This window comes from Canis lupus, chromosome 19 (assembly GCF_048164855.1).
Source record: "Canis lupus baileyi chromosome 19, mCanLup2.hap1, whole genome shotgun sequence".
NCBI lineage: Eukaryota > Metazoa > Chordata > Mammalia > Carnivora > Canidae > Canis > Canis lupus.
This window is the reverse complement of record NC_132856.1, coordinates 40,356,819-40,366,098: the sequence shown is the minus strand read 5'-3', so window position 1 is coordinate 40,366,098 and position 9,280 is coordinate 40,356,819.

The window sequence follows — 9,280 nt, the reverse complement described above, 5'->3', positions numbered from 1 at the left end:
TGCGCCAGTGTCTGCCCACAGTGGCCACCCCCAGCTGCATGCCAGCCTGCTGAAGGGCGGGCAGAGAGCCTGCTGCAGCGCTGAGCTATTTTCAGAAGCTGCCAGATTTCATTTGGCAGTGAGAATGTCGGGGATGGGAGGGGGCGGGATGCTGGAGACTGTCTTTTGACTATTTCGGCAATAGAGCACCCTCAGCCCTCGGGAGCCCTTGCGGGCAGCCTTGAGGGGGGGCCCTGACTGTGGCATATTCCCTCAGCTCCTCTCTTGAAACCTCCCAGTTTTCTAAGAGCCCAACCAGCCCCACAGCTCTCCTTCCTCCACCTCCTGTCCCCTGGGAGATGTTGGGGAGGGGGGACAGGTGGTAGAAGGCAGGGAGAAGCCAGCACTCCTGAATGTGGGCTGCTTCCTAGCTTGGCAACCTTGGACAAATCCCCCAGCTTTCCTGCCTCAATTTCTTCAACTGCAACCAGGAGGTGGTGCCCACCCTGGGCAGTCATCTGGGGGATCCAGGCAGATGATTGTGTGACATGCCTAGTGGGTTGCCTGGGGCATGGCTTGTGCCCATCACCCATCTGCCACCCTTAGCCATCAGGAAGGAGAGATGTACCTGAAATTGCAAGAGGGAAAAGCCACCCATCCCCAAATCTACCACAGGGACTTTCCACCCCCAAAATCAGGCATTCGCCACCCAAGCGGTTTTACTCCCAAGGGCCTGCTCTCCAGAGCAGCATCATATAGGTTTTCTGAGCTTCAGGCAAAGCCCTGGGCTTTGAGGAGGGTGGCCCACCCTACTGAAGGGCCCCTACACTCCCCAGATGAATTGTGGGGGACTCAGAGCCTGTGGTTCAGACCAACCATCATCATCATCATCGTTGTCGTCATGTACTCTGCCAGTGAAATACTGGCCAGATGCAAAGGCAAATTGTGTAGTCACAGAGCTTCAGACAGGCTCTTCACTCAGCTGCTGAGCACCCACTGTACTTGAGCCCCCCTGCTGGGTACAAGGAAAGTGGCAGTGAAAGCTGCACGCAGGGCTCTCACCTCAGGGAGTTTACACTCAGAAAGAAGGACAAAATATCACACAAATGCGTACTGAATCACGGGCCCATGTGGTCTATGAAGGAAGGGCGTGGCTTGAGAAGGCTGTGTCATAGGGCCTTTTAAACCAAAGAGAGAATCAATGCACCGCAGTGGCTGGGGAGCATGCCTGGTTTATAGGATTATAAGATTGAAGGTAGAACTGCAGGGACCATGGCCTTGGGGACAGAGGGACTCTGCAGCCCTCAGCTCTGCCTTTGCTTCTTCCTGGGGCTGACCTTGAAGACTTTGGCTTTCAGCAGTCCCAGCAGGAGGCATCTGCCAGGGGCCTACACTCCGGACCCAGGGAAGGATTCTTATCAGCCATACTTGGCTCATCACTATTTTGGGGAAGGAGGTGGGTGACTAGGTTGGTGGAGGTGCCCAAGAGGTAGTTAGCGAAGGAGAGGGTGGAAGGATTGCCCCTGGATCTCCCATGTCTGCTAGGGCACTTCCAGGAGCCGAAGAGAAGTGTGGTCCCCTGATCTCTGGCATCAGGTACAGCTCTCACAAGCCAGGGCTAGGAGGCCGGATGCCCAGTTAAGTCACACTCTGGGCCTCAGTGTGGCTCTCTGTGAAATAATAACAAACCCCTGACAATCATCTGGAATTAGGTGAAAAAGCCATGTAGCCACATATTCTCATCAGCCTGTTCAGACACAGGCATTTGCTTGGCCTCCATGGTGGCTTCCCTGGGAGCTTTCAATAAAAATCCCTGAGAGATGTATTCACATGTGTGCATGAGTGAGTGCACATCTGTGTGCGTGTGTGTGTGTGTGTGTGTGTGTGTGTGTGTGAGAGAGAGAGAGAGAGAGAGAGAGAAAGACGTTGCTTCCCAGTGATGCTCCCCCTGACCCAGCTGACAGCAGAGTTCTCTGTCTTGCAAACCTGGTGCTGGCTGGCTTCCAGCAGCCCAGCTCATTGCTATTCCACACCAGCCCCTCTCCGCCCTCGATTCAGCCCCTCCACAGCAGCGTCAGAATTGAGCCTCAAATGCAGCCTGCTGCAATCTCTGTAGGGGGCTCAGTGCTCCCAGGCCTGCTGGAAACTCTCTCTGGCAGGCCCAGGGATGAGGCAGAGGCCCTGGGGTAGCCATCTCCAGACCTGACCGCCTTAGACAGAGCCTTTGCCTCTCTGGTGGGTCCTCACAGCTGCCCTCAAAGCCAGTAGGGTAAAATTCTTCCCTTTGTCTCACTGGGCATCCGACATGTTCACCCCTTGGAATCAAGGCCAGCAGGTGGGGGGAGGGGCTGGGAGATCCACCTTCCTCCCAGTGGTTGGGGTGGGGTGGGGTGGGGTTATTTAGTTTAGTTTAACTAAACTATGCCTTTAGTTTAGAGCCAGGATACTTGAGCATTGGTTTACTGGAGGACTTGGGCAAGGCTGCTCCAGTTTTTGAGGTTCCCCATCCTCACCAGTAACATGAAACATGGATTAAGCAGGGTCAGATCCTTCCTCCACCCTTGGCATATGTGCTGCCACCAACCGAAGGCAGATTATGCACTTTGCTGGGCCTCGGTTTTCTTTTTTCTTTTTTCTTTTTTTTTTTTTTTTTTTTTTTTTTTAATTCTTTTTTTTTTTTAAAGATTTAATTTATTTATTCATGAGAGACACAGAGAGAGGTAGAGACACAGGCAGAGGGGAAAGCAGGCTCCATGCAGGTAGCCCGATGCGGGACTCGATCCTGGGACTACAGGATCATGCCCTGGGCTGAAGGCAAATGCTCACCAACTGAGCCACCCAGCCGTCCTAGGGCCTCGGTTTTCTTCTTAGATGGTAGTAATCCTTGCAAGGGTGGGCAAGGCTGTGGAAAAGGGTAGAGGGACAGCCAAGCCCAGAGGCCTTGGTCACCGGTGTTGCCCAGGTGACTGCTGGGTAACACACCAAGGTGCCAGGACTCGGCCAGTTCTGCTGCTTCTCTGTTACCCATCCCCAGGAGAACGCAGCAGGAGACTCAGGGAGCTTCGTTTCCTAGGCCTGAAGCAGTTGGTCAGGGCAGGTTAATTGGGGTGTGGGGCCACCTGCTGGTCACCCAAGTGAGCATTCAGTAGATACCTACTGTGTGCCAGAGCCTGAGAGAGCTGTGGTCCTGCCTGGGTGGAGGGGGCGGCCACAGCATCACAATGAACAGCTGCTGTTTATTGAGTGCCTACTGTGTGCCAGGATGGAGCAGGGACTTCACATGGACCATTGCAGTTCTCACATTCCCATCTTCCAGATGGGGAGACTGAGCCCCAAGCTCTTAGCCATTGCCCTCTCTGCTGGAGAAGGTCATAGGAAGGAATACTACTTTTGGATGGGGGCAATTGTGGAAGGATTACCAGATGTGGTGACGTGTGAATTTGAAGGGCAAGTCAAATTTGGAAAGAAAAACATTTAGGAAAAGTCATTCCAGCTGGCAGGTAGAGGGGGAGGCAAAGCGAGGAGGCAGGAATGGGCTCTACTTGTGTGAAGAATGGCGAACAAGTAGGTTTAATGAATGAGAGGCAGCCATGGCAAGGAGATTTCTTTCTTTTTTCTTTCTTTCTTTCTTCCTTTCTTTCTTTCTTTCTTTCTTTCTTTCTTTCTTTCTTTCTTTCTTTCTTTCTTTCTTCTTTTTTCTTTCTTTCTTTTTTTCTTTCTTTCTTTCTTTCTTTCTTTCTTTTTTTGTAAATTTATTTTTTATTGGTGTTCAAACAAGGAGACTTCTGTTTTTTTTTTAAATAAATTTATTTTTTATTGGTGTTCAATTTACCAACATACAGAATAACACCCAGTGCTCATCCCGTCAAGTGCCCCCCTCAGTACCCATCACCCATTCACCCCCACCCCGAGACTTCTGTTTTTTGTTTTTAAATCCCATCTCCTAAAGGGAGGGAAAGTGGGGACCTCAGGGGTGAGAAGATGGGCACCTGGTAGCAGCTTCTCCCTCTAAGCACTCCAAGTGCACTCCGTCTTCCCCCCTCCCCACATTCATATGTGCCTCCTTACAAATGTACCCTTTTCTTTCTTTTTTTTTTTTTTAAGATTTTATTTATTTACTTATGAGAAATACAGAGAGAGAGACAGAGACACAGGCCAAGGGAGAAGCAGGCTCCTCATGGAGAGCCCAATGTGGGACTCGATCCCTGGACTCCAGGATCACACCCTGAGCAGAAGGCAGATGCTCAACCTGGTTTTTGATGCATGTTTGTCAAACAACCCCATCCACCCCCTCTTGCTGCTGTGACATTTCCAGGTGGCTCCTGTGTTGCTTGTCAGGGGCCAGATCTTTCCACACCTGACTTCTCAGGTCTTCAGGATGTGATAGAGGAGTCCTAGGGCCCTCCACCCCTGCTTCCAACAGAGCTATTTTGTGTATTAGGGTTTCTCCTGAGATGTAATTTGAACAAGAGTTTATGTGCTGGGGATCCCTGGGTGGCTCAGCGGTTTCGCGCCTGCCTTTGGCCCAGGGCGCGATCCTGGAGTCCCGGAATCGAGTCCCGCGTTGGGCTCCTGGCATGGAGCCTGCTTCTCCCTCTGCCTGTGTCTCTACCTCTCTCTCTCTATGTCTATCATAAATAAATAAAAATAAATCCTTAAAAAAAAGAGTTTATGTGCTTAAAAATTTTTATGGGCCATTGAGCTAAACACTTAAAAAAATTTATCTCAAATCCTGCAGGTAGGCATTATGATCCCATTTTCCAGATTGGAAACCAAGGTTCAGAGCGGCTAAATGGCTTTCCAGGGTCCATGACTGGGCTCTGACAAGGCAGACTGACTTCAGGCTTGTCCTTTCTCCACTGTCCCTGCCCTCAGAGAGTCCAGAATCCACCGGGACAGGCAGGGAGCAGCTACTTGCACTCTCTGGTGGGCAGCAGCCAAGCACTAAGAGGGAGCAGAGGTGACTGGTGATCATGGCTCTTTTAGGCAGGCTTACTTTCCTCTTTCTTGTGGGGAATTCAGAGAAAGTTAGGACAAAGAAGTGATAGGGATGAGGGGGCATTGGCGAGCTGGTCTTATCCTACGATGCTTTCTCTGGCTGCAGGGGCAGTGTGGGTGAAGTCCCCACCTCAGGCCTTCATCTGTGTTCACAGCAAGCCAGTCAGCTCTAAGACCTGGCCAGGATTCTCTGTGTAGGAACTCGATGAGTCCTTGAGCCACCCCGTGGAACAGCCCCTATGTGGAAACCTTCCCTGGTACGCCTTCCCTTCCAGCTGATGAGACTTTGATTAATGGGCCATGTCTCCCCATCTGGGCTGCTGGGGCTGCATGGAAGGTCTCAGGGCCCAAGGGAAGGTCGGTGGGTGAGAGGGCTGGGTTTCCCAGCTCTGGGCTTAGCCTTCCAGTCACGTTTTGAGCACCTAGAGTGTGCCAGGAATGTCTCATACAAGATCTCCTTTACATTTCTTTCCTTCCAACAGCCCTCCTAGGCAGAGGTTATGCCTTGCAGACAAAGTCACTGAGGCTTGAGCAGCACCAAGATAGAATGCCCAGGTTTCTAAATGTGGTGTGTGGTAGGGCTAGGTCTGAACCTGGGAGTATGGGGCTCTAGAATACCCTCCCTAACAGGAAGGCTGTCCCTGTCCAAAGAGTCCCAACCTCAGCTGACCTCTCCCCTGACCTGGCCTGACTGGAGGAATCACAGACCTGCCCCCTTTCTCCCCTGGGCTTCTCTGCCCCTGGCTGCCAGGGGAAGGGCTCTTGAGGGTGACTGCTCATGCCTTCTAATCCCTGAACCTGGAAAGGGAGCGCCAGCCACCTCCTAAGATGGTTTATGGTCAGGGAACTTCCCTGAGGATGAGATAGAAGTTGGGTGGGGTTACACAGCCTGGGGTCTCCTCCCAGCTCTGTTCTGTGACCTTGGACAACTCCCTTAATTTCTCTGAGCCCGTCTCCTCATTAGAACATGTGGACAAGTGATACCTCTCCCCTGGACGATGAGACTGTGAAAGGGAAGGCACAGAGCCCTGCAGAGCTCTCAGCATGTTTTAGGTCCTGAGAAATGTCACCTCACTGAGAGACTATGGGGTCTGATGGTGTCCAGGAAAGTATTGAGTTTCAAGCTAAAAGCTTTTGGAAAGGAGGCTGTCTTCCTGGGAAAAGCTGCGGTCAGAGCTCCCATCTGATTGAGCAGCCCACCTGCTCTTGGGGCCTCTCTCTCTGAAGGTTCCTGTCAGACCAGGGCCTAGTGGGTTGTGCAGAGGGACTGGCCTGGGCTGTGGGGGGTAGACAGGTGAGGCAGAGGAGGCTTGGAGCAATGGCAACCAGGCAGGTCCAGAGAACTCCTCCTCACAGGGTCATGAAGGGGTCCTATGGGACACATGCTGGTCACGACATTAGCCAGATGAGAGGATGAGCTGACTCAAGAGTGTCCAATGTGAGCAGATCTCTCTGGGCTATTGAGAGGGGCAGGCTAAGCAGTTGGAACTCCTTCTTTAATGACAGAGCTCATACCAAAGTGGGGTGTCAGGCAGGGACAGGAAGTCAGGGAATGTCTCTGAGAAGGGGACACTTAACCGAGGATAAATGACAAGGAGTTGGTTGTAAGAAGAGCAAGAGGAAAGGCATCCCAAAGAGAGAATAGCCAGTGTAAAGACCCTGGGGCTCAAAAAACCTTCAAGTATCTAAGAGGCAAAATTGAGCACAATATGCCTAGAGAATGCCAGTCCAGTTCAGCCGCTGCTGGACAGAAGTGGATGTGTGGGCAGCCTTATGGAGCACCAGGAAATAGGAATTTTGGAAGTGTCTTTCTCTGGGCTCTGCCACTGACCATCTAGAATAGGGTCTGGCCCAGGGCTTAGGACACTTAGACAAATGTGAATCGGCCCCCATCAGGCCCTTGTCTCTACAAATAGAACGTCAGCTCCTGAAACAGCTTTAATATCTAATTGTTGGCAATAAATCGAACCCATTAAACTGTGGATCTAAAGTTTGCTGGGACCGTTAACATCAGCAAAGCCAGTGGCCGTGTCTGTTTCTACACAAGATGCAGTAAGGTAGAGTTTCTCTCTAGAGGCAGGTTCTACAGAGGTAGGCTGCAGCCCTCTGGGCCCAGGAGAGAGGGGCTTGATTCCTGTTAATGAGCAACTGTAACTGGGATTCACTCTTATTGGAGTTATGTGACTATTCAGGCGGGATATCCTGGGGCAAGGGATGTGCAGAGGTTCTTAGCACTAGTCACCCACCATAATCTCAGTCAGGGGAAGAGAAGGCCCTCCTCTCTCCAGCCCATGACTCGATGCGGGCCACCCATCCCTTGGCTGGGAACACTGCCAAGGGATGAGGGGACCCCAAAGTATTCTTCCCAGAACAAGAACCCCACCTCCCATGCCTGCCCTGGCCTGACCCTGGAAGATTTTCTTTTCTCTGTTGCTCTTGAGGTCAGGTGGGTTTTCTCAGTTAATTCTGTGGAATAAATTCTGCCCACCTGAAGCTGGGAGGGCTGCCTGGAGGAGACAAAGGTGGAATGGGTAGGAGGAAGTTAAGGAGAAAGGCAGGTGGCCATGTTCTGTCTTCTGGGGAAGAAGGAGGTCGGAGGCCATCTGGTTCATCCAATGCCACACAGAAGCTAGTAGTGAAGCTGTGGACAGAGGAAGGCTTCCTGAAATGGCCATAAAGTTGGGGGCAGGGAAGAGGGCATCAGGATGGGAGGAGCCCAGAAGAGCTTGTGGCTTCCAGCTTCAGGGCTTCTCAGAGTCAGATTACCTGGAGGGCAAGTGGTGCCTCTCGGGTCCCTGTACTTTCTCATCTCTCTATGTGTCCTCCTGGGTGGGCCAAACCCAGCCCTCCAGAGATGGGAGTGGACCCAGGACCAGTGAAAGTCATCACAGGTAAGTTCAGACACAGCTTTGAGAGCAGATCTAGATAGGATCTGAGAAGGTCAGAGCTGGAAGGTGCCTTATTGTATTTATTTCCCAGTTTATAAATGAGAAAGTTGAGGCTCACAAGCCAGCCTCTGAGCTTAGACAGCTACCCCACACATGCACTGCCTGCCTCCTGTTTTGCCCGGGGCCCCTTCCCTGGCTTCAGAGTTCTCTCTTGGCCCTCTTGGCTCTCACCTCCTTCTGCAGAACTGTGTTCCCTTCTCACTCGCTCCTGAATAGGACTTGTCAGTGACTTGCTTGGGGCCTCCACGGCTCTCACTTGGGCTTCCTTTCCAGAGGCCTTCAGGTGACAGGAGGGTTTGTGTTTGGCAGGGGTATGGGGCCCTGCCAGGGACAAGCAGAGAGGGATAGGTGTGCGGGTAGGCTGGTCCTAGAGGCATTGGGTTGCTCCAGCCAAGAAGTGTGGAGGCCTGAAGGGTGGGGCTTCCTTGTGCAGATTCTGCTGGAGCCCAGGGGGCTTCTTTGAGTCTGAGACCTCTGGCTCCCGGGTTGACTGTTGATGTCTCCCTCTTGGCCACTCCCAGGATTGGGACTACCTGAATGCACAAGGCATTTCCTGGCTGTGCCTTGAGGACCGAGAGGACTGCAGCTGTGGAAATGTTGGAACCTGTGGCCTGTTTGATCTGGAGTCCTTGCTTTCTGGCTGAAGGTGTGACTGCTCCCTGCAGACTCCTTCAAGGTGGACTCTCCAGAGAAGAGAACCTGCCTTAGCCTGGATGGCACCTACATTTATTACTAGCTCCTTGAATGACTTTGCTACTAAGCTTGGTTTGGTGACCTTGACCCCAGCTGACCACCCTTAGTGGTCTCTCACTGGCCAGTGGTTGCCAGCACTGCATCTAGAAAAACCCCAAAACTTGGGCCATATCCTTGAGGTGGATGGGGTGGGGGTGAGGGAAAAGCCTTCCCTACTCCTCTCCCCCAAAGTATCTTCCACAGCTTCCAGACTTCTCCCTGCAGATGTCATAGTGCTAGGTCTGGCACTGCCTATTCCAAGTTTTGCAGAAGGTTGAAGACCAGCCCCTCGAAGACTGGCCACTGCTCTTCCCTGCTATGGAGAAGGGGTTTCCATGCCAGGAAACACCTGGAGCTCTGGGGTCTGCTGCTTTGTGTGATCTTGGGCAAGCCTCTTTCCCTCTTTGGAATCTTAGTTTTCTTGCCCATAAAATGGCCACAAGGATGCTCATAGGGTTCTTGAGAGGATTCAATGTGAGAACGCAGGAGAAAACACCATAATTACAGAGTCTGCTGCTCCAAGAGTTGAGATAGTCCCACTCACCTGGTAGCTCAGGACTCTTTCTAGTATGGGGAGAAGAGAAGGATCTGGAGGGGAAGTGAAAACTGGTCTGACAAGAAGA